The sequence below is a fragment of the Harpia harpyja genome, chromosome 19, assembly GCF_026419915.1.
Source record: "Harpia harpyja isolate bHarHar1 chromosome 19, bHarHar1 primary haplotype, whole genome shotgun sequence".
NCBI lineage: Eukaryota > Metazoa > Chordata > Aves > Accipitriformes > Accipitridae > Harpia > Harpia harpyja.
The window spans coordinates 21,524,050-21,548,127 of NC_068958.1; the positions used below are offsets into that span (position 1 = coordinate 21,524,050).

The 24,078-nt window shown below is 52.7% G+C and overlaps 1 protein-coding gene across 2 annotated transcripts in view; it reads left to right on the top strand.

Annotated features, from left to right (window-relative positions):
* Positions 1 to 13,928: 13,928 nt before the first annotated feature.
* CDK18 (cyclin dependent kinase 18) overlaps positions 13,929 to 24,078 on the top strand; it is a 40,087-nt gene continuing 29,937 nt past the window's right edge. Inside the window, exon 1 of one of the 2 annotated variants that reach the window (XM_052815256.1) lies at positions 13,929 to 14,367. The gene's annotated coding sequence lies outside the window, so the exon portion shown is untranslated. Of the gene's footprint in view, positions 14,368 to 23,090; positions 23,179 to 24,078 lie in introns of those variants that run through there. The other variant, XM_052815255.1, reaches the window with a different exon arrangement.

A 24,078-nucleotide genomic window follows, 5' to 3' on the forward strand; every position in this document is an offset into this window, starting at 1 on the left:
GTTATGAACCCCCCCGCACCCCGCGGCAGCGCCCGTCGCACCTGCCCCGGGCAGATGCAAACGCTGCTCGAGACGCCCCGCTCCCTCCCCGTGCCGCGCGGCATATGGCGCGTGATTTTTAATTTCCTCGGGACGGCGGTTCGTATGGCGACTGGCAGGTTTCTCAATCGCGCTTTAGCAGGCCTTTGATTAACCCCGGGTAGATCCTTACGTGCCAACTGTCCGTATGGGCTGAACAAAGCACTTCCCGATTCCACCGCGCCCTACTTCCTTCTCATTAACGGGGAGCTCTTCATTTGAGCCCTGGCCAGGACAGTGAGATCGGCGTCCTGCCTTTAAAGCTGCCTCTTCCCACGTTATGGCAGGTGAGATCCGTTGCTGGGAAGAGGAGCCCGGCTATAATCCTTTTTCAAACCCTGCCTACCTGTTACATGTCAGCCCAGTGCAGGATCGATCTTGCCAAGTGAAATAGCTGAACGTTTAAATCAGCGGCAACGTGAGAATCCAGCTTTTCTGCAGAGCTGCTCTCTCAGGCTCTCTGCAAACACCGGTGGAGTCGCTGAGTTTCACTCGGGTCCTGCTGGGAAAGCTTCCTCTGCAACCCCAGCCACTTTTCTTGCAAAATTTGAGGTCCTTAATAACATGAGAAATTAGTCCACCCCTTTGACAAACTCCTGCGTGACTACAAGGAGATGCGCTGTGTCTGTTGGGTAACAGACACCATTTCCAACAACTTGGATCTGTGCTTGCAGATCAGCACAAACGTGTGTTTGAACACAAATGGGCAACGAGCAGCCTGGTTGTCTCTTCTGCTGAAAGGTTTCTAATATGTGCAGCGTTGGCTGTGACAGAAGGAATGTCGCTGCTTTAACTCCATCTCACATCAGCAAGGCCCTACGGCTCCTGCGTGTGGTCCTCGGTGCAGAGACAGCACGGAGAGCAGGGAGCCCCTCGCCCGGTGGGTTGTGGTCGATGAACGATTGTGGAGAAGCAGCTGCCGCCTCGGTGAGGATGTGCGCACGCTTCCCACCTCTAATCCAGCTCTGCCATCTCACTGCAGCATCGCCATGGCACGCCGGTCCTCTCGCTGGCATTAGGAGGAAGAATCCCGTTGCATTTTGCACATAAGGAGCATGGCAAATGGATTTGCCATCTTCATGGACTTTGTTTTTGAACAAAAGCAAAAACTACTAAAAACGTAATCACTTTACGCTGCTGCTGTTACAAAAGAAAGCTGAGTCTCGCTCATGCCTAGCAAACACTGAATCATCCACCTTTGTTCAGGCAAAGAGGGGATCATTAGGACAGCAGATGCATCGGGGAAATCCTTCTATGTGTTTTGTTCTTCAGCAGACCGCAAGGTTGCAAGAGCATTCTATTAGCTGTGTGGGAACCCAGGGCTTCTCTGTTTGTTTGATGCACAGGATGAAGATTATGGCAGCACCTCTGGACCTGGGGCACTCCTTCCTGGAGTTAAAGACCTTGGTCCCCTGGCTAGAGGCAAACCTCCAAGAACAGGCAAAGCTGCTGACAAACAGGCATTTCTGATGCTGCTCGTGAGGGGCAGATCACATTAGCACAGCACTTGGATGACCAGTATGGTGAGTTCCTGCAAAATTGCAGAGGAGGGCAAGAAATCTGATACTCATGTGATCGGTAATATGGTTATACTGTGTTTGCTGCTGGACAGGCACAGTCGAGCGATGCATTCCTAGCTGCAGGAGTTTTACAGCCTTGCAAGCTACACGGGAGCTGCAGCTCAGCTGTAGTTAATGTTGAGAAAACTCCTTCTAAAAGAGTGGTTACATCCTCTAAAATACACATATTGAGTTGGATTTCTATAGCACTTGCTGACCTCCACAGAGGGCAGAAATGAGGGGTAGTTGTCCATCCTTGGGGATATTTCAGAGAGATACAGCTGCCCTAAACCACAGTGTTCTTACAAAGGCCCACCTGGTTCCTGTAGCAGCATGCGGGGGGAAGCGCTGCCAGCTTTTTAAGTGTTTTTCCAAAATCCCCCCACTAGCGGGCAGCAGGATGAGAGGCTGTTTATGGGAGAAGTGAGATGTCGCCTGAGAATTGCAAGAGAAGGATTGTTTCTCTTAAAAACATTTAATGTGAAGTGTAACGGTTATGGCCCAGAAGAAAACTACGGATGTGTCACCCTGATCCTGTGCAATAACCAGCCAAAACCTCTGTGTCCTAGCAGGAAATCTGTGTGCAAGCTGATGGTTTTTTTCCCGGAGCATTAAAGCCCAGGTAGCTCCCACAGTGGAGCAGAGGCGACTTGCCCAGCGTTTCAGACGGTGTTGGTGGCAGAAGCGGGATGGGGACCCACACAGGGGCGTGATCCCCCCTCGCTGCAGCGTTTCCCACCAGCCAGGGAAGATTGCACGGTGAAGCCCCGAATGTCACAAGGTCCCAGCGCTTACCATCACGCGCTCAAGGCTTTTCTGCTCCTTCTCCATCCCACCTGCCCACGCAGGCAGATTTTGGAGGGGGACCAGGAGCGGCGATGCTGTCCCCCGGCAGAACGGGTTCGGCAGCTCCAGCTCCCCAGGTTGAGCTTTTGCAAGCACTTGTGTGCCTGCGTGTGTGCGCACATGGGCTGGGAGGACAGTGTTTTAACAGACCATGGGCTGCTTTAACTCCTCTTCAGCCCTGCAGCAGCCCTGGAGAAATCTGTGCTTATCCCATGGGATACGCCAGTGCCGGTCCCTGCGCCTGGGCTCTGCTGCCAGCTCCCTGCCTGGTGTGTGCATGGCTGAGAGGGTGCTCTGCGCTGCCGACAGCACCCAGGCAATGCCAGGGCTGGGCAGAGGTACTGGGTACCCCAGTTCAGCCTGGGTGAAGGCAACAGAGCGAGCAGAAAGGGTGGCATGGCCTCGTTTCTCTCTGTCTCAGCTGCGTTGCATGGGTGCAGCCTGGCATTTCCCAGCCAGTCATTTCTCCAGAGGGCCACGAGGTGGAAGCATTTTCCAAAAACTCCTGCGGTGACCTCGGAGAGTTGGGGGCAACCTGCCTCTGGCTTGAGCAGAGGGGGGACAGGACAGCCGAGGAGCTGAAGGGTGGCTGTGTCGTGGAGAAAAGAGCTGAGAAGGGATCAAGTAAGGGCACAGGTCACAAGGGCAAAAGCCCCTTCTCCAGGAAAAGGCTCCTGCAATGATCCATGATGTTACCTGCCCACTACGCAGGGGAAAATGTCTTGTCTTCTGCACCTCAGAGGCAGAAATGCAGGAGCACACGCTGCACAGGGCCATGCACCATGCTCTGGACCCCCCGTGCTTGCTCCATGCAGATGGCCTGCCCGGTAGTCATTTGTGTGCCACTTCTGGACCCCAGATGCTGAGCCCAGACATCCTGGAGAGATGACCGCGTTCTTCTTTTTTCTCCTCTGAACAGAACTCCTGGACACCTGGATTTGTGGCAGCTCTGTGCAGCCCACTCCCCTTTCAGAGGAGGACCAACACAGATATCCAGGTGCCTGTCTATCTGCCTCCCCACGCACCATGTCCTGCTGCTCAGAGCCAGCAAGTCCAACCAGTAGCCCCAGGGCTGCAAGCCTGGCAGGACCTGCCTCTGCCTGCTTGGGAGGACCAGTGCTTTCCTGGTGGCCAGGTAGCACAGCCAGGAGCAGGGTTTGCCACTTGGCACGGCGTCGCGCTCAGCCCTTGTTCATCGTGCTTGACAGGGGCTCGGGGTGCTGAGTCACGGCCGATCAGCTGTGCCTTATCGAGGCCGGTGAGCAGACATCTGCTTCGTCCCGCTCAGCCCTCCCGGCCCCGCAGGAATTACTGGCACGTTGCTGAATGCCAGGCACCAGCTTGCCGGGAGGTTGTCTCGGCTCATGGGAGATGCTGGCCGGTGTTCTCCCAGCCAAGAGAGCTCGGCCGCTGTCAGCCAGGGTCGGGCACAAAGCAGGTTGGGGAGAGAGCCCCCGTAAATATAATTCCTAATGGCCATCAGGCTATGCAATGATACTCCACTCTCCTGCAAAACCTCAGTGCCTGTGCTGAAAGCACCCATTTCCCTGAAATATTTTATAAGTGAGGCATGGAGAAGAAAAAGGGGCTTAGCAGCAGTGAAATGGCACTGAGGTTCACCTCTGTTGTGGAGGGCTCCACAGTTCAATGCTCCACTCTGCCACACGATCCCATCAACCTTGGGCAAGTCCCTTCACCCCTTCTCCACTTGTGACACTGGAGTTGGACGTTGCCTTGTTAGCTGTGGGTGTGGAGGGGTTAAATATAGTAAAAACCAGGCAGGAGGTCATATTGACAGACAGATAAATGGGTACTGCTCTCCTTTGACAGATGATCCCAGTCAGAAGGTCCTCGGCTTCCAGATGTTTGGGGGGGGGGGGGGGGGATTACAAGCAGCACCAGCTTCTAGGCAGGACCCTCATTCCTTGGCTAGATCTGCTCCACCCCCAGCTCCAGAGCAGAGAAGCAGTTTGGTCCAGCATCCCTGTATGTGACAGAATAAATGTGCAGAGTCCAGCTTGGTATGCAAAAATGCCTTGACATTTAGCCTTCCCTTGTGTTTGTTTAATAAGTAAACAGCTAAAAATAAGTTGGTTATACCCAAGGGGCTTTTAAGTAGCATAAACCAAGAGAGTGAAGGCTGTATGCTGGGTAACAGAACTGGTATTTTCCTCTCATTCTCAGTTCTACATCAAAGTAGTTTTATGGACTTTATTTATTCCTGACTTGAATCAGCATGAGCACAAGGAGAATCAGCCTCAGCATCTGCAAATGCAGACCTCTTCTGTGGTGCTAATTGATTTAATCTGTGAGACATCAAGAGAGCAGATTTATCCAGCACAGTCCTGCCTTAAACCTGTATTTTGGGTTTTTTTTCTGGAAGTGCCTCACTTGGTCAAAAGTAGTGGCATCAGTGGCTGGCCTACAGGAATGCCTGTGCTGGCAGATGATGGGTCAGGGCTGGATCTCGCCAAGGCAAAGCACAGGGGAGCAGAGAGCAAAGCACAGCATTGGGGTTGCTCTGATTTCTGACACCTCCTGAAGGTTGCGCTGACAGTGCACCCTTACAGGGTCACGCATGTACCATCCCATCCACCGCTTCTAGCCCGCTCCATCTGGCAGAGGAGATGCGGGGCCCTTTGAAGTCCTGCTGCGAGGCCTCTTGGATGCTGCTGGAGCCTGGAGAGACGCGGTCCTTGCCTATATTGCAGGGCTTTAAATGACCAAGTGCAGCCTCCGGTCCTCGGGCATCCTGCTCTGGTTTGGAGCATCTCAGTTGTATGAAGCACCATGACTGGATGAGCCTCCAGAGTCCTTTTTCTGAGCTTTGCGATTTGGAAAGGCTTCTGGTCAAGTTATTTGGTACACAGGGATGGTACACAACCGAACGACCTCATGCTTTACCCCAGAGCTAGAAACGACTGCAAAGACAGTGTTTCCCTACAGCTATAAGCAGAGCATCAACAGTCCTGGGAGCCCTTTGGTGATGCTCTGGATGGGATGCTGAGGTGAGGAGCCCTGGCTCCCAGGCGTGCTGTGCAGATACCAGGGATTTCACTATGCTGTGGAGGCTCAGCGCGCAGAAAACTAGACCAACCGAGGGCAGGATCAGGCTGAGACCCGTGGAGCGTGCTGGGCTGCAGCCACCCTGTCCACAGAGCACTCAGCATCTGTCAGAATGAATCTTGAGCCACTTCCAGCCAGAAGAAGTCAGAGGGAAAGTTTCTCTGCCGCCTGTCAGGGGAGATGATTTCAGGCTGTGTTTATAGCAGGTGTGCAGCATGTGAGCAGAAGAGGAGACTCAACATGCCATTAGAGCACTTATTGGCTGGGGAATTACAGCACTAATGAAGTAATAGGTGCATTCAGCTAGGAAGAAGCTTGTGTTGTAGATTCTCCCCAGAGACTGCTTTGCAGGGAGCTGCCTGCCACCGGCCCACTGGTGGTTTTCTCCTGGGCAGATGCCTCAACACCAGTTAAAGCAAGTTCTGGGCCGCACCCTGAAAGCCCTTCCCTGGTGGGGGAAGGCAGCCCATCTCCCCTCCTCTGCACAGCCTGGAGCAGGACCTGTGCTGTGCCTGCACTGCTGTATGCTATCCCTGGGATACCTAGGTTTTTCCCTGGGGTGCAGGCTGTCCTGCGAGGCTTTGCCACCGAGTCTCACCTCCAGGAATCTCTCTCTGCCCGTCATAACCTTTGCTGCCGATGCATGTGTGTTTGCTAGCTGGGAAGGAGGGGGCAAGGTCCTTGTCTGCCCTGCCTGCGCCAGCCAGTTTTGTTTTCGCCCAAGGGAGAAGCAGCACAGAGCAGCGTGCAAATGTTTATTGCGGAGGCAGAAGACTGGAGCAGTGCTGTATTCAAGTGCGGGTTTCCATAAAGCCTGCGGGGATGAAGACAGGAGCTGACACTGAGGTGCACGGACGTGCAGGAGCTCACACAGCCCCTCAGGGGCACCAAGAAAGAGGGAGCCCAGGGCTCCTGGGGTCCCATCGGTGCCTTGTCACTGACCATGCTGGGGTTCACACCCCGTGCCTCCGGTATTCGTAGCTGCCCTCCCAGCAGCCCCCAGCCCCCAGGTGGGAGCCTTTTGGGGATGTTGTTGCTGCAGCAGCCTGCCCCAGCAACTCCCGCTCTGATCACAGGAGCTGTCATCCTCCTGACTTGCCTAACAGGGAAGGACTTGCTCACAGCAAGTGGCAGCTGTGTATGAGATTTTCCTCTTTTCAGCTAACTCTGCTGCCATCTGCTCCAGTTCCCTAATTATAACAGCAGAGGTGGGGGATGTCAGACTGGTTAGCAGGCAGTGTGGGGTGAACATCAGCTCCAGTGGCCTCGATAGAGCCGGGTGGGCCGGAGCGGCTCTCAGATGCCATGAGCTCGGCTGGCACAAGCGCCGGCATATGCGTGAAGGCAGGACTGTGCTCACTCCACTCCCAGCTAAGCCAAGCACCTTTCTTGGGCATATTCCTACCATTCCTGCCCTCTCAGGGATGCTTTGCTCTGTGCTCCACCATGCATGTGTCCAGCACTGCAGTTCAAGCCCTTTCTTGGCTCTCTTTTTTGGAAATGTTCTCACATTTCTCATCTCTCCAACGCCCGCTGAAGTTTCTGCCTGCATCAATGTTTTCGGAAGCCAAAGCTGGGCTGGATTCCTCATTTGGGCTGAAAATAGCTAACAGACTGTGAGGCAAGCAGCAAATCCTGGCTTAGCATCCTGAGGCTGTCATAGTCAGCAGTGAGGGAGTCCCTTTCTGGTGCCACCCAAGCTGTTCTTGCTGAATAGTGCCAGCCTGCTGCCGTGGCTCCTCCCTTTCCATCCATCCATCCCTCCATCCCTGTGGATAGAAGAGTCCTTATTATTCTCCAGCCAGACCTCCTGCACTGCCTAGGCCAAAGGATTGCATCCTGCTAATAAGGGTCTTACTGGTTTGGGCTGGAAAACCCCATCTGATGCCCTGTTCTTAATCACTGGGTATTTCTTGCGTGGCTGGTCTCAGTCCAAGTAGGGACTCCCACTTTCTGTCAGCAGGAAAGCACCAGACACTTTCCTGGTGTTTCTGGTGTACGCTGGCAGAGAGAAGCATCTCGTCTGTGAGGTTTGTCCGAGCACATTCCCCTACAGTACTTTAGCCCCGGTGCTCCAAGAGGAAGCAAAGATTTAAGCCCTTGGTGCGCTTACTCACCTGTTTCCAGTAGAGAGGACTGACTGTTCAGCCTACAGCTCACCCCGTGAACTGCCTTGGAAAGGGGAAGCTTGTCAATGAGTCAGTGGGAGAGAGATGGATTGTTCTCTGAAAAAACAACCTATCTCCTCCCTGCACTTGCTTCACACAGGGTGATGAGGGACAAGGTGCACTCACAGGAGCAAACTCCTTTGGGGATGGCATTCAGTCACTTTGAACTGCAGCGCTGGTGCCTGGGCTCCTCTCTGCAGAGCTGAGATGCTTTAACCCCTGTGAAGCAACTGCTAAACCCACCTGGAAACCTTCAAGCAGAGCAGTCTTGCTCAGTTTCTCCAGGTCCCATGGCTGGGTGAAGCTCAGTGTTCTTAGGAGGTGTCAGCCCTAGTTCTGCATGCCAGCCTTTCTTTTGCATTGAGGCTTCCTCTCTCTGCTGTGTGACGGGAGGAGGGTGCACACAGCCCTAAGTGAAATGCCAAAAACAAAGGCCAAACTCATCTTCCAGTGATACCACTGGCAGGGCAATGGATGCTTTTGCTCCAGAGCTACTTGTTGGGGGAGAAGTTTTGGTATTCATCAGACTCTGTGCATTTTTCTGGCTTTGCCCATTGTGCTGCTGGAGTTTTGCACGCATACAGTAGGATCATGGAGGAAATACTTTGCGCATAATCTTTACTTTTTTTTATAATTTGGCAGCTCCTGGTTGCTAAGTGCATGAATCTCTGGTGTGGATTTGTGGATCTGTTGTTATGGTGATGTTCCATGGGCAAAATTAAGAGGAACTGCTGCTGGATTCACTGGTTTATAATTGGCCTGACGGTTGCCACGGTCAGCCGAGCTTTGGCCAACTGTACTTTGTGGATGGTGACTTTATTTTGCATGCAGCACGTTGACTTATCCAGTGATTTACACTGCGTTTAGTTTCAGGGTGCTTGGTGTTCACAGGGAGTCAATTCTTGTGTGGGGCAAGAGCAGACTGCAGTTCATCTGGGCTCAGTTATGAATGTTGTTGGAGATTTGCAGTGGGACCTTGAGGAACCTCCTCAGCTCTGGGAACAAGCACTAGCCTGCGTTAACAAGGATATCTGAACTTGTCTTCATTTCTCCCACTCCTCAGTTTACCTGCCTGTAAAATGGGAATAACGATATTCCTTTCGTCTTGCCCATTTACATTTTCAGAGTCAGATGCCCACCAGGGATGTAACTTGGGGGGGTGTTGGTGTTAAATAAGAGAGATCTACAGCCATTGCACCCCTTGTTAGCACAGTGCACAGGCACACGCTGAGCCTTGTGATGCAGCAGCAGCCACCCTCCCAATGACAGCAGCGGGTGCATTTGCCCTCTCCAGCACTCGATATGAGCGGCTCCTGACATGCCAGGCTGGGCAGTTAAGCATGGGGCCCATTTGCCAGTTTTCCTTGACTTAGCAGCCAGCCTTTAAACTAAAGCACTCTGCTGCTGAAATGCAGTGCTGGTCTCCGGGCAATGATTTCCACATGCCTGCGTGTGCACAAGGGATAACGGTCCACGGGCAGGGGAGGCATTGAACACATTTTCTTTCCATGACTCGGTGCCTGCGTTACTATTGAATGTCAGGGCAGTGGGGAAGGGAACTGCTGCCTGGATGCAGTGACTGTAAAATATTCCCTGCAGACCTACACACAGCCGCTTGCCTTGGAGCAGCACACATGCATGTCCATGTGAGTTTAGTAGTGGAGAAAACGTGCGTGTGAGCTGCTGGGGATCTGGAGGGATCTGCATCTCAGACACTGCTCTGTGTGGCAAGGGAATGAGGCCAGAGGAGCTGCAGGAAGAAAACAGGTGAAATCCCCCTGGAGCTGACCTGCGTTTCCTCGAGAAGTCAAGCACATTCATGTTGCTGCTGTTTCTCTAATGCTCCAGTCTAAGCTGTCAGGTTTAATATACTTCCTGTATTTACTGGGATTGCCAGGACTCATGTGAGAGCGCTGGGTTGCAGATTGGAGCTCCGGACCTCTCTCTAGGGAGACAGTAATGCCTACTGGATAGAGCACTGTTCGGAGGCCGTATCTTTCTTAACCGGCTCTTACTGGGCTTGGTACGTCATTGCTCCGTGCGTTTTGACATCTTCGTTCCAGTTAGCTCCTTGCTGAGCACATCCAAATGTCTCCCACTTAGGCTTTGACTCCAGCCCCTCCAGCCCGGAGACCCCGTGGGTGAGCTCCTGCCTCTCTGCCGGGTGCTGCGCAGGGCACATGCAGTGGGACAGCGGGCAGGGCTGCCCCCCCAGTCTGGGGAAGGGTATTAAATGGGGGCTAGCAGCTTACAGCAAAAATTATGTGTTCTTACACCAAAGGATGCTTGGCAGGGCTGTAACAGAGGACAGGCTGCTCCCTTCCACTTTTATGCATTTGGAGACTGCTATCGCCTCTGCTCAGCTTTTTGCCCTCGATGCTGAACAGCCTGGACTGCCTTGGTCTCTGCCCAAGGCAGGACTGCCAGCCCTCTGGCTGTGTCCCCCCCTAAGCTGCCCTGGGCACTCTCCCTCCTCTCTCCCAAAGCTGGCGCCTGGTTCTGGATGGCGTGTCCCTGCCGGGGCCTCACCATGTGAGGGAGAAACGGGAGGATTTAATGGGTCTGGCCAGGAGCCATGCAGGGAGCATGCCTGGAGCAGGGCGCAGTTTTACAAGACAGGCACTGCCTGGGCTCTAGCTCCATGTCAGTCCGTGCAGTGCTCCCGTAGCCCCGTCCTCGGACAGGTTTGCACAGGGACGAGGGGTACACGGTGGAGTCTCGCACCCTGCATTTGCCCTTGCGTCGGCCGTGGGGCTCGGACTGCTCTCCCCATGGCCCCGAGGCTGTGCTGACCCCTCGGCATCCCGCGGTCCCTCTCTCACATCTCTGCAGTGGTGTTTGCTGACGAGGAAGGTTCTGGAGAGGAGCGGCCCTAGCAAACCCCTCGGGGCTGTGATTAAAATGCTGCTCAGGATGCTGCTGCCTTCCCTGCTGCTCCTGAAAACCACTCCAGCCTGCATGCCGCTTGCAGCCTGTGAAACAGAGGTACCATTTTCCCCTGGCTTAGAAAGGAGCCCAGCTCCGCAGCTCTGGCTGCTGTGTTTCTGGGGGTGGCTTTTCAGGAGGGGTGAAGAGGGTGAGTGATCTCCTGGCGTACAGCAGAAACGGGATCGCTTCTACCTGGAGGAGGTCCTAGGACTGTGCCAATGGCATGAACAGCTCAGAGCCATCATCCCGGGTTATAAGCATGACAGCCCTGCTCGGTTACAGCACCCAGCCAGCCGTGCCCCTTTGGACGGAGAAAGACACGAGCATGCGAGTCTCTGTCAGGCCTGACTCTCTGCTTGCTGCAGCCTTCTCTCCTTCAAACACCCCCCTTCTTTCCTCCCTCCAGCCAACAGCACAGCTGGGCTGAGGTGCTGTTTGCAGGGAGGTGACAGCAGAGTGGCCTGGGGTGAGGAAGCACAGCCTGTGTACCTTCACAAGATGCGATTTATATCAAAAGGGAGAGCAACTGTGGGCCACAACCCAGCACTCCCCTGGCTGCGCCAGGCAAGGGACACGCTAGGAATTGCATAACTGGAAGAGGAGGAGAAGGATTTGCTGAGCAAAGTCTCCCCTGGCATGAGCTGAGGTGATCACAGCCATGGACTTACACAAACTCTTGTAGTTTCCCAGCCAGACCCATTTTTTTATGAAATACTCCGAACTAAAATGAGCCCATTTTCACACCTGATTTCCCCTGGAACTCCACGAGGCTATGTGATTTCATTGTGACAAAACAAAAGGCAAAAAACAACCCCAGAACCCAAAGTAATTTTAGAAAAAAAATCATACAAATCAAGCATGCCTGCCTTTTGCTCAGCCATTAAGTTGGCATGTTTGAAAAACGCCCTGCAGGCACTGCCTTGCAAATGCACTGCTCGGTATTGCAGAGGCATCCGCTGGTGGATGCCAAGTTCAACACCAGCAACCTCAGCCCATGTTGCCCTTCACAGAGCACACATTAAGGGACAGTTTGCTTTGGGCTATTATTGGTGGAACGGACCCAGTCCCACTACACAGTGTAGAGTCTCGTTAGCACCACGTCAGTCTGCCAGGGAGACGTACTGTGTTCTTGTCCCACATGCTGGTGAACATCCATCACACCGTAATGCAGCTCCTCTCCCATCCAGTCTTTGAACACACATGTCTAGGAATCCCTGCTGGATGCAGCAGCTGAGTGCTTTCCCTCTCCAGGTTCTCCTTGCAAAGCCATCGTGTCAGGCTTACGGCTATCCCTTCCTTGGCATATCGATTATAGTAATTTATGTTTATGAGGAACGTCACGCACCAATAAGCGGCTTGCATGACACAGCCACTGAGCTCGTGTCTCTGTCCGCTAATTGCTTGTCACGTTCTTGCCCCTTGCACATCGCTTTCTCTTAGAGCTGGTTTCTCTCTCCATCTCCAGTTTGGGGGTTTCCTCTCCTTAATTAGCCACACCTTTTGCTGGGGATCTCCTTTGTTTTCTGTTTTAAAATGGACTTACAGTGCCAGGTGGTCTCATAGCTGTGGTATGGAGCGTGTGGCAGCAGTCGTTATGCTGAGGGCGGCACTATGCTGGGAATGGCACATGAGTGTTTGAGACATCTCCCCCCCACCCCGGAGACATCTCCCCTTTAAACAGAGGACGTGGGTGGGTATGGAAGTCAGAGGCATGCCAGAGCCTGGCTGGACCGCTGGGCTGTGGAAAAAGTGCCAGCTTCTGCAGCCAGTGGCATAAAGGGAGCGTGATGGCTCTCGTCACACGGAGCTGCCGCTGACTTTGCAGCCCACATGATCAGGTACTCATTGACCAGGGGTGAGGGGAGGGCAGTCGTTCATGCGAGCGGAGCCAAGGGCCAGCCTGCACATCGTGCCTCTGGGTCTTCTTCTTTGCTGCTCCTCCCCGAGCCCTGCAGGGTAAAGGATGCAAATCCCCATGATGCAGGTGAGAAACAGGCTGCTCAGGGCAGCGAGAGACAAGCTGCTCGCCCTGTGTCCCAGAGGACTGGGTCCTACCCCTGCTGCAAAGTCATCACGCCGCAAGCTTGAACTCCACGTCTGCTTCTGGAGGGGCAGTTCCAGTTCGGAGCCCGTTCGTTCAGCCCTGTGTGCGCAGACGAGTCTTAGCTCACGTGCTCACTAAATGAGTTGACCAAAGAGCTGGTGTCGAATGTTTTACCCCACTCACAGAGCAGACAAGCATTACTACGGGCTTCAGGTCTTGGCTGGGTATTGCCGTGGGACAGGCTAAAGCGAACAAACAAAATGGATCCTGGTAAAACATCCCTTTCCTCCATGGGGGCTCGGCTTTTATGCTTCTGCAATGCCATCTGTGAAGCACTTCCCTGTTCCTCAAAGTGTCTCCCAGCAAGCTTGATGGTTCTAATATAAGAAATGAGAGTCAGCAAGTCCCCCGAGACTCCCACGTTCAAAAAGGAAAACGGAAAAAGGAGTTCTGTCAGCAGCAGAACTAAGGAAGCCCAAATTCGTGTCCTCCGGCCAGTCTCCCTTGTGGAATCTCAGATGTCTGGAAAGGAGAAGATCCTATATGCTTTCCTGGCATAGGATTTCCCCCCAGAGAGCTTGTGCCCCCTTTCCTCCTCCTCACCAGCGTCCTCTGGGTTCCCACTCTCCATACTCCGTGTGGATGGCTTTTGTTCCTTCCCTGCCCAGGTGTCCTGCCGGCATCCCTCCGCCTTCCCCCGCCACGTTAAACCTCCTGCACATCCCCCAGATTTAGGCATAATGCCCACTAATTACAAAAACTCTCCTGACAGACACGATGGTCTGTAGAGGGAAGGCGAGGATTCGTATAGCTGGGCATATAAGAAATTAATTAGTTTCAGACAGACAATGTTGGCACCTCCAGTGAGCCTGATTTACTTCCACGGCCGGTCTATTTTTGGCAAAGTGAGAATGTTTGGCTACATATAAGACAATAAATAGCCGGAATGGACGGTGAAGCTGCTGCTAAAGACATACCCCCAACTGGAGTGACAGAAGCTGTAATTTCCAAGGCTGCCCAAGGGATGCAGGCAGCCCACGGCCCCTGCCGGCTCCCCGGTTTCCCGGGCTGCCCTCGCTCATCCTCATCTGCCGAGAGCCTCAAGGACGAGTAGGAAGAGCTCCAGGAGGGAACTCCCCTGACTCGTGTGCTGAGGCTGGGATCGGGGAGGGGGTGGTGGATGCGGACGGGGTGGGGGGGGGGTGGGGGGTGTGCGCGGCTCCCCAGCCCGCAGAGCAGCTCGGTTCCCCGCCGTGCAGCCTGAGCAGGGCCGGTCCCTGCCCGCAGCTCTCCCGGTGCGGCCCCGGGGGGCAACGGGGCCGAACGGGCTCCTTATCCCGGGGCTGCGGCGGGGAGGAGCCAGCGCCGGCACCGAGCGAAGCGCCGGCACCGCGCCGGCTCTCGCACCGAGCACCGTCTCCGGTACCGGCACCGCTCCGACCCCTTCCGGCACCGGCACCGGGACGGCTTTGGCTCCGGCACCGGCTCCGGCGCTGATACCGCTCCAGACCCTCTCCGCCACCGGCACCGGCTTCTGCTCCGTTACCGCCGGCGGCCCCCGCTCCCAGCCCGGCCCCGGTGCGGCCCCGCGGCGCCCGGAGCGCCGCCCCTGCTCTTCCCCGGGACCGGCGGCGGCAGGAAGGAGGAAGGAGGGAGAGGCAGACCTGCTCGGCGGCCGGTGAGTGCCGGGGTAAACACGGCGGCGGGCTGGGGGTCCGTCCCGTCCCGTCCCGTCCCCCCCGGCCCCGGGGTGTCCCCCCCCGGGGTCCCCTGCCGCAGCCCCGCCGGCCGGGCGGCGCTCGGTCGGGGACCGTCGCTGCCTTTGGGACTGTTTGGGCAGAAAGTGGTACAGGGGAGGGGAGAGCTGAAGTTGGAGATACGGTGAGGGAGGGTTGAGCTCTGTAGCAAGAGCGGCAGCAGTTTATACCTGTCTGTTCCCCGGTGGAGGAGATTCCTGCGCGTGTTTTGGTCCTAGACGGGGTTTTGGGAGCCCCGGTCAACCCTTCGCTCGCTATCGACTTCTCCAACATGCGCCGTTCGGTAGGCACCCCTGGCACGGGTCCCTCAGGGAAGGACCTGGAGGGAACCCTTCTCTCTCCGGCGGGAAAGTTTCCAGGGGGGCTGACACCCAGGGTCTGTCTGGTGGGTTCCCCTGCTCGGGTTGGGGTCCTGCTGCTGTCTGGCCGGCAGCATGGCATTCCCCTCATGCTGCATTTTTTTTTTTTTGGTGGCTGTCAGTATCAGCTACATCTCTCCAACACGCCTGTTGCTCTGACGAGTTCCCAGGGGTGCGGAGAACTTGCCCCCAGAACGCTTCTCCCCTTCCTCGCTCGCGAGGAGCTCCCCAGACAAGACCGCCCGTTGAGAGCAACTCTCCCTGCCATGCCAGCTCTAGCTCCTGTAAAGTCAGGCTTTAATAAACTTGCTCTTCTCTCCATGAAAACAGACTGAAATGAGCATGCTGGCTAGTGGGCACAATGGTGGCATTAGCTCTGAAAAGAAGAAAGCATCAGGGTCAGGCCTGGGGCTGCTGGCGTTGGTTTTTTTGTGCTCTGCATCGGCCAAATGAATGGTGCAAAGGGGGAAGCGCTTTGAACAAGCGGCAGGCAGAAAGTTAGTGCCCCCAGATGAGATTTGTGAAAGGGTAAGTGTCTTCGGACCGGACCCTCTTCCTGCAAAGAAATAGGACTAATTTCCTCCTCAGTGGTAATGGGGCAGCGTGTAGATCTGCAACATGTGCTAACAGACAGAGCTGAAATGTGGTAAATGCAAGCAGAGTCTTGTTTTCCAGCCTCACGAGGCATTGACAGGGCATCTGGGTCACCCCGTCTGTGGAGAGGTCATGAAAACCAGTTCCCATGATCCTGAAGAGATTCTCTTGATGCAAACACCAGGCCATTAGAAAATTGGTCAGTTAGTGTCAGCGGGAACGCATCAGTGGTGGCACGCTGAGATCTCAAAGTGCATTTGTAGTCTAGAGCATCCTTTCCTCCCTGGAGCAGATACAAGTACATCGATGGGACGTGACATGTCCAAGAGCCTGGTGCAAAGAAGGAACGGAGGCAGGAATAGAAGGAGGGCACCTTGTTCACCCGCTGGCACCCCATCCGTGAAACTTCATCTGTGTGTGTGTATGTGTGAGGCATCCGGCACACAGTTTGCTGATTTTTAGACTCCCTTTGTCATGCCAGAAGTCTTCTGTGCAAGTTTTGGTGCCCATTATCCAGGCGGGACCACTTCTGATGGGAGGTTTTGCAGATTTCACAGATTTGTTGCCAAGAGCCCAGACTTACTAATGCAGGAAAGTATTGGTACCATGTCCAAATGAGGGCAATTAATAAATGAGTAGTGGAACATCCTCCCCAGCAATGGCTGGGAGTTCCTCCTCTCTTACCCTGCTTGGAAAAGAGAGAAAATTTTGTAACTGAAGAACAGGACTCTGGAGATCTGACCCTGTCCCTGCCCTTGCCACGGATTCTGTCTGACCTTGGACGCATCACCGTATCCCCACGTCTGAGTTCCTCCATCTGTTAACACTTGACCTTGCTTTGTTCTCGGAGGTTTGCTCCCTGAGATCTATAGAGCTTTGGGATGCTGGCAGAGATAGGCGTGGAAGCACTAAAATACTTGTCTGGATGCTGTGCAGGCCCCTTTCACTAAACAAGCTCTCTTTGTGGTCCCTTGAATGGACCCTTCAGCTGGGCTTCGCTGGCAAGCGAGTGACAAAGAGCGAAGTGATGGTGTCACATATTCGTACATTACAGGTGACTGAAATGGAGCTGATGTGCCCGGCTGCTTTTTACTGGCTTCCACACTAGCTGCTTTAAATCTTTAGCTGCTGCCTTTCGTATGCATTTATTGCCATTGTTGCTGTCTTGTTTATCCCGGGTAGGCACGGGCTGGGGTCCAGCCCTGCTGTGCCAAGAGCACGGATGCAGGAGGAGACAGTTTTTGCCTTCTGTTGCCAGCACTATAACTAGACAAGATAGATGAAGGCAGCTTCATTTTGCGTATGGGAAAGTGGAGAGACAAAATGGCTTGCTCAAGGTGCTACAGGGAGCCTGTGGTAGCACAGGGAATTGAATTTTGATCTCCCAAGTCCACGAGGATCCCTCCGTTCCCTCTGTCCTTTGTGCTTCACCCTGCCACTTGGTGAGACAGAAACCTGTATATGTACTTTCCATATGTTGTGTATGCATTAAAATATCCACGTTGCAGTTTCCACTGAGACCATCCCCTTGGTCTGGCCTTCTGGAGAGAAATGAATGTTTGGTCAGTCCTTGTAAACCCTGAGACATTCCTCTGGCTTCCATACAGACCTGAGGTTTGGGCCAGGAGGTCTGAGAATCTCCAGAAAATCTGGGACACATGTTTGGAGTCATGTCCAAATAATAGTAAGAGTTTCCAGGAGGGTTTATACTCTGTAAGAGCCTCCCAAATTCTCCTTCCATGCTCAGGGAAATTGAGGCAAACTTAAAGCAGCTTCTCCAGGCAACAGGACAGGGGGTCTTGACTTTGGGGCCAGCTACAGAGTTCAGAAAAGATCCCAACCCAGCCTGGAGTGAGTTCCACTTTGCATAGTTAGTGTACTGAAACCCTGAAAGGTCAACTCTGGTTGATGACATGGTCTCCGTTTACATCTTTACAGGTAGAGAAACAATTAAAGGTCTCTATTTAAAAAAGGCCCTTCGACTGCTTTCAGCAAACTCTGTCCATGCAGAGGTTTGACCTGCTGGGTTTGCTTTTCTCTAAATTTACTTGCTTCTGCTGTTTGTAAAGGGAAAACTGATAGCAGAAAGCAACCTGTTGATTAATGTAGATGCAAAAGCCCAGATTACAATCTGGTGAACAATTAACTTTGCAGAGTCGATCTGTAATCGGAGGGAGCATCTTTTGCGCTCTCTTTACATTTCTAATCAAGGCTTCTTTTCAGGTAGCATTTTGCCTGCGGCCAATGTTGCTCATCCGCTGCTTGTTTGCTCAGTTGCTCACAATCTTAGCTCATATCTTTGTCTAGGCAGCCCAGCTGGAAAAGAAGCTGGTGTGAAATTATTTTCAAGCCACAGAGCAGAGCTAGCAAGCCTTTGGAGATGGCTGGGGTTCATCTGTGCTTCTGACACCGCTGCAATCTCTCATCTCTCTTGTTCTTTATTTGCCTCCCTCCTTCCATGCGGCTTATTCTTGCTGTATCTCCAATCACAACTTGAGATCTGTATTCTCTTGCCTTCTGGATTTCCTCGCTGTTTTAGGGATGAGCTCCAAGCCACCACAATTAAGGCTAGATTTTTGCAGGCAGGCTAGGCATGCTGCATTCCTGCTGGGAAATGTCCACGTATCTTCAGCACAGCATGCCTGCCCACTGGGCTGATCTCTGCTGAAAATCTGACCATTTCTTTTCACACCTGAGCAGCAGCTGGGCTCTTGTTAAAATTCTCACTCGTGTGCTGAATGCATAATGCACCACAGTTTCAAGTGTAGGCAGGACCTGCAGGAATACAGCTGGTGAAGCGGAAGGATGCTCCAGGCTTTGGGGCACTTGCTTCAGAGGGTTGGATTCAGATGCCAGCACCAGCTCTTCTGGTTTTGTTTGTGGCTTTTCTGTGCTCCCGTCTTACATCAGGTACCTTACATCAGGTAGCATCCCTGCCACACCAGGGTGCCGGGAGGATAAATAACTCTGAATGTGTTCACGCTGTGGAACGGAGGGATGTTTGACCTGCTGCTTTCAAAGATGGATGCTCATTGCTTTTTGGGAGCCAGGTCTCCCAGAGCAGCTCAGGTGGAGACATTTCAGAGCATCTCAGGCTGTGCACAGCCAGCCTGGGTCTGACGCTGACCTGCTGTGAGCCTGGCCCTGTATTCTGCTTCCCTTTTATCTTCCTTTGTGGATTTAAATCAGGGGCATTTTGAAGCAGGATTTCTCATCGCTGCCTTTTGCGCCGTGAGTCCTCAATCTCTGGGGCCAGCAGGCACTTCCATGACAAAAATAATAAATTATTTGAGTAGCAAATTTCTGACACAGAGCTGTCAGTGCCTGGTAGCAGTCACCTCTGCCAGCGTTACAGCAGCACACAGTATCACCAGAGCTGTTACTGCTTGCGATGCGCAGAGGAGGAAGCAAATAGGATGGGGTGGTGTTGGGTTTACTGCCCTTGCCTTAGCACAGGGGAAGGGAAAGCGCGCAGCTTCTGTGTGCGCCTGGAAGGAAGGGTGCTGCTAATGAAGACACTTCGTTGCCAATTAATGGTGCATTCAATCCAATTATCTTGTGACTTTTAAATTTTGTTAATTACACCCGAACAATTCACCCTCGCACCACCCTTGAGCTAGTAGTATCTTCTTCATTTATCAGGTGGGAAACTGAGGCAAGGAGCATATTCCTGGTGTTAGCAAGGTCCCATCAGTGATGGCGCTGGATCTCAAACCTGAGGTCTAATACTGTCTCCAACATGTGCTGTTTTGTGCTGGTCTGGAGCTAACAGCCCGTCTCTCGCTGTGGTCTGGGGTGACATGAATTTTATTTGTCTTTTGGGCACCCTTTCAGCTTTGGCTCATGACCTGCCACGCAGTAATGTTTTTATTACTGAAGACTTCTACATAAACCCTCTTCCCCTCCTTGTCTTTCTTCCCCAACCTCTGAAATTCTCAGCTGTTTCCTTTAGAACAACCCAAATTTCCCCAGCCGGGGGCTTTGGAGTGGGGCGGGGGGCTGGATTTGACCAGTTCCATGGGGTGCTGCTCTTGTTTTGGTGACTTTGAATTGAATTGCTAAATTAAAAAGGAGAGACTGTTGAAGCTGACCATAAATACTGAAACCTCTGAAGAAATCAAAATGCGCCTTTTTTGGGAAGCAGAAACATTCCAAACGTTCTGTTTATTTCTGCTATTTCTCTATTTTCATTTAAATAGTTTATTTTTACTCAGTCTATTAGTTATTTGGTAAGTGTTAATATGCTGGTTACTCAGGGGTTGTGATTCATGATCCCAGTTAGATTTAGCTGCAACCCGCCCCCCCGTCACTTCTCACTCACACCCGCTTCGCCCCAGCACTGCCCACTCTTGAAGCCGTATCTTTTTTTAGTTGCTAAATCTGACAAGGTTTACGAACGGGAGCCTTAACTCTGCGCTTGTGAACATGCACATGCATATAAATTCATCGGTGTTGGGGTTTTTCTGTATTCCAGTGTGGAACATCACCTGGAGCTTGGTTTTATGCCTTCTAGCATGACTTGAATTATTTGGTGGAAAGCCTCTTAGACTGGCAGCTTACGCACTGAGCCTGTGCTGGAGCAGATGCTGCTGATCTATAGATACCCAAAGATGCAGCCAGGGACCTACAGGGATCTTCAATAGCACTTTGGGGTTTTTTGATAATTTTGGACTTTAAAAATCTGGTTTGAAGACAGCAGCTGAAGTGATCTCTTTTCACCCAGAAAATGCATCCTCTTATTGCATCTGCCCATGTTGGTAGGTTAAATTCCACTTTCTGCCATACTTCACCAGATGCTCAAGTGGTGTCAATCAGCGTTGCTCTGCTGAAGTCAGTAGACCCACAGCAGCACAAGACACGGCAATTTTGCCACCAGCCGAGGCTGTGAGAGTCACAAATCCTCTCTAGTTTTGGTAGTAGGTTCTCTTCTGTAACGTGTGCTTGTGTCATCTCTGCTGTCACCCTGATAACACAGAGAACTAGAAACTACTCACTCATTTCTGCAGTACCAGCATCGCCAGTGACCTGGTAGAGAGTGTGCTTCAGAAATTCGGGATCCAGTCCTGTTACTGTAGATCTGGGCAGCAGCGATCTATAAACAACAGACCAAATAAACCAGTGCTGCAGTAGTGGTTTGGAGGTAGGATCCAGAGCCAGATCTCCTGGACTCTTTTTCTGGCTGTGCCGTTGACTTGCTATTTGACCTTGGGTGAGTCCCATCCCATTTCTGCACTTCTGTTTTTCCCATCTCGGTGGGGGGGATAATAGCCAAATTCACAGCCAGGCTGAGGTACAGTTGGTATTGGTGAAATGCTTGGCCATCCTTGAACAAACAGTGATCACAGAAGGGTGAGGAACCATTCCCGTGTTCCTGTAGGCATAATAACCTTTCTGACATCTGTTCTCCCTGCCTCAAATTGGAGCAGTGATTTAAGTGCAAGGGAGAACCAGTGAAGAAAATCTGCATTCAGCCTAAAGCATGTGTTGCTCCTTCTGCTACAGATATTCCTGAGGGTTGGTCAGCTTGTAATTATTAACTAATTACTGCACAGTAATCACTGTGCCACAGGATACAGGAAGTATAGGCAGTCGGGAACAAACCGTATCTCACAAACCCCAGCCTTTTCTTATCTGTCCTTTGTATTTTGCCCATCGTGGTGGTATCTGCCTTGCAGCCCTGCCCCTCAGGCTCTCAGAAGGGACGTAACAAGTCAGCCTGTGGCTGGATACCTCCGTGCGCTGTTTGCTTTTCATGTTTGCAATTGGGGGACTGAAGGCCAGTGTTAGTCCAGAACAGGGAACAGCTACATCCCGGGCTGTGGCTGTGAGGAGGACCTCTTTTGCAGGTCTGCCAATGTTCCCCGTCCTGCTTGAAGAAGACCACATCTAGGGGCGAGCCTTTGCAGCCCTCGCGATCTGCCTCTACAATAAAGGCATTGATATTGTGTGTTTCCTGAGCATGGCACTGGCCAGAGGAGGTGAATTAGCAACCCCGGAGGCTGAAAGCCTCTCTTTATCCCAGGAGCAGGTTCGGCACAGACGGGGAGCTGCTCTGCCAGCAGTGCCGCACCGGAGGGCCGCGGGCTGCCGGGACCTCCTGCGCTGGATGCGATGGAGTCGGTCCCCGCTCGGGATGGGTGTGCTGAACAGAGCTGCCTGTCACCGGGGGGTCCGAGGGGCCTGGGGGACAGCGCAGAGCCCATATCACCCCTCGCAGCAGCCTCAGACGGAGCAGGGGAAGAACCTGCACAGCGCCTAAGTCCCGTCAGCTGGCGTATTTTCTTTTTTGAGGAAGAGCTGGAGTCTGAAATGCTGCCCAGTGCAGGGGAAACCTCTGCAGGGCCGAGTCTCACTGTAGGCTTGTGTGGTCAAGGCAAGAAACCTCTAAGGGATGCCTCAGACTGCCCTGGTCGGAGGAGCCAAGGGGTTTGTTTTTCCGCTGGTTTGGTTTTTGATTCAAGGCAGAAAACTTCTCCGACGTGGGTCTGAGGTGGGGGAGGATGAGCTGTCGGGGCCATCACAAATCGTCGTCAGCATCAAGAGCTGCTGCTGTGCCTGTAGCCGAAGGGAGATGGGGACACGGGGACCCAAAGCTGTAGGAGTGGTAGTTTGAGCCCCCCCCCCCCGTCCTTGCATTGACCAGGCGTCTCGGAGCCGTTTCAGCTCTTTGGAAGGGTCCCAGAAAGGCTGCGGATGGACCAGCCTTCCTAGTATCTGGGTTTTAGGCAGGAATTTGCAAACACCATTTGCAATGTAAATTGGTGTGTGGGGGACAGAGAAGCAACATTACCTGCCTGGGAGTCTGAGGAGGAGGCAGAACTAGTGGTTTTAATGCTCTTTTCGGTCATACTCAGGGGTTGCTTTGTGTCTCATCCAAAAGACAATCAAAAATGCAGAGTGCCTCTGTGTCTCCAAACTGCTCTCTCCTTTAAATGAACCATCACAACCCGCCGGTACCACCTTCACATCCCTCCCTTCCACCGTGATCCTCCTGCTGGGATGTGCAGAGCTGCCCCTCACGCTCTTGAATTCCTCTCTGACCCCGGCTGCAGCTACACAGCGATGGAAACAGGTATTTCCTCTGTGCAGGAGGTGCAGAGAAAAGGTCCGATTGAGTCATTTTAATTCCAGGAAAACATGACACGGTATCTGAGGGAGAAGGCGTGTTTTTATAAATTACCATTAGCAGCATGTGTTCTATTTAAGTACTTAATCCCTTTCAATCCCTTCTTATTAACGATTAATTGTGCAACTAATCGCACTATGATAGCAGCGTTGCAAGTGCAGTTAGTTGCAGTGTGTACAAGCAAGCCCACCAGTATTAAACCAGATAAGAATTTGGTGTGGTGGTGAGAGGGGGGCACCTCAGCTCAGCTGATGCTCTGCTGTGTGAATGTACGCCAAATCTCTCGTCTCTTTGGGTCTCAGGATTATAATCCTTTCTTATCTTGAGCATTTCCTATGAAGCGTACAGCTTATCAGCTTGCGAGGCAGGAGAGGAGTAGAATTGAATACAACCAAGTGAGCTTTGAACAGCTCTGCTCGATGTAGTCCCTTTTCATCTCGCTTTCTGAGCTTTGAGTCTCCTTCACTCTTGTGTTACTGAAAACCACATGGAAATACGTCTGTGTTTTGATTTGGGGGGTGAGGGGGCTATATTTGAAATTTTATTTCCAGATGTGCTTCTGTTGTCTTACAAAAGGGCTGTGGACTGCAGCCCACGGGTCAGTGCGTGTTGCAGCCCAGCACCTATCTCTTCCTAACAGTGTCCAAGGACTGGTGAGTCCAACCACGTGTTTTCCTGCAAGAGATCGCTCTCCCTCACTCTCTTTGACTCTGTTTATCTCATGCTGGGCTCTGTTATCTCCCCCAGTTTCCAAGGCTCCTGCAGAAACCCATCTAGCTTGTCAAGGACACCAGAGCTGCAGGCAGCTGTGGAGGGGACTCAACCAGTATGCAATGAGAGTTGCGATAGTTTTTAAGGTGCAGGGGGGAGGTGGGTTGGGAGTGAAGAGAGAAGTGGAAAAATGAGCTTAAAAAAAAAAAAAAAAGAGATAAATTCTTTGTTTTAAAACCCACCAAATAGACTTGCTTTGTCTGCCGTTCCCATGACTGACATTGCAACTTTCAGGACACCGAGCGGTGAGCTGGGGCTTGGCTTGGCGAAACAGATGTTATTTACAGTTTAACAGGGAACAAGGTTTATCTAAACAGCGTGTGCTTGCTGAGTTCCCAGATATGCATGAAATGTTGCCCTCCATAGGGAAGTGAGCAGAGGTTTGCAGGCACTGAGGCATGCTTAATCTGTTTATACATGTTTCATCTGGGATATCTCTATTTGGTATCCAGACGTGTCCATGTTTGGTTTAACATGAAAATGTCGTAGTCATGGTAGTGCTTAGCTGCGGTGGGTGAGGACATTAGGGAGGTAGGTGTCTCCAGGCAGTGCAGAAGGATGGCTGAGGATGCCCTGCAAGCATGTGCTGCTCTCTCAGGGACAGAGGTTTCCTGGAAAGAAGCATCTCACCGGGTTTGGGATCCTGGAGAGCTTGCACCATCACAGAGCCTGGGCTGGGCTCTTGGGCAATCCCACAGCCTCCTTGTAGCATCCCTGTGTTTAAGGAAAACGGTGCTGCTGGTGCAAAATACCTGATATAGAGCTTCCTGAGCAGAGGAGGT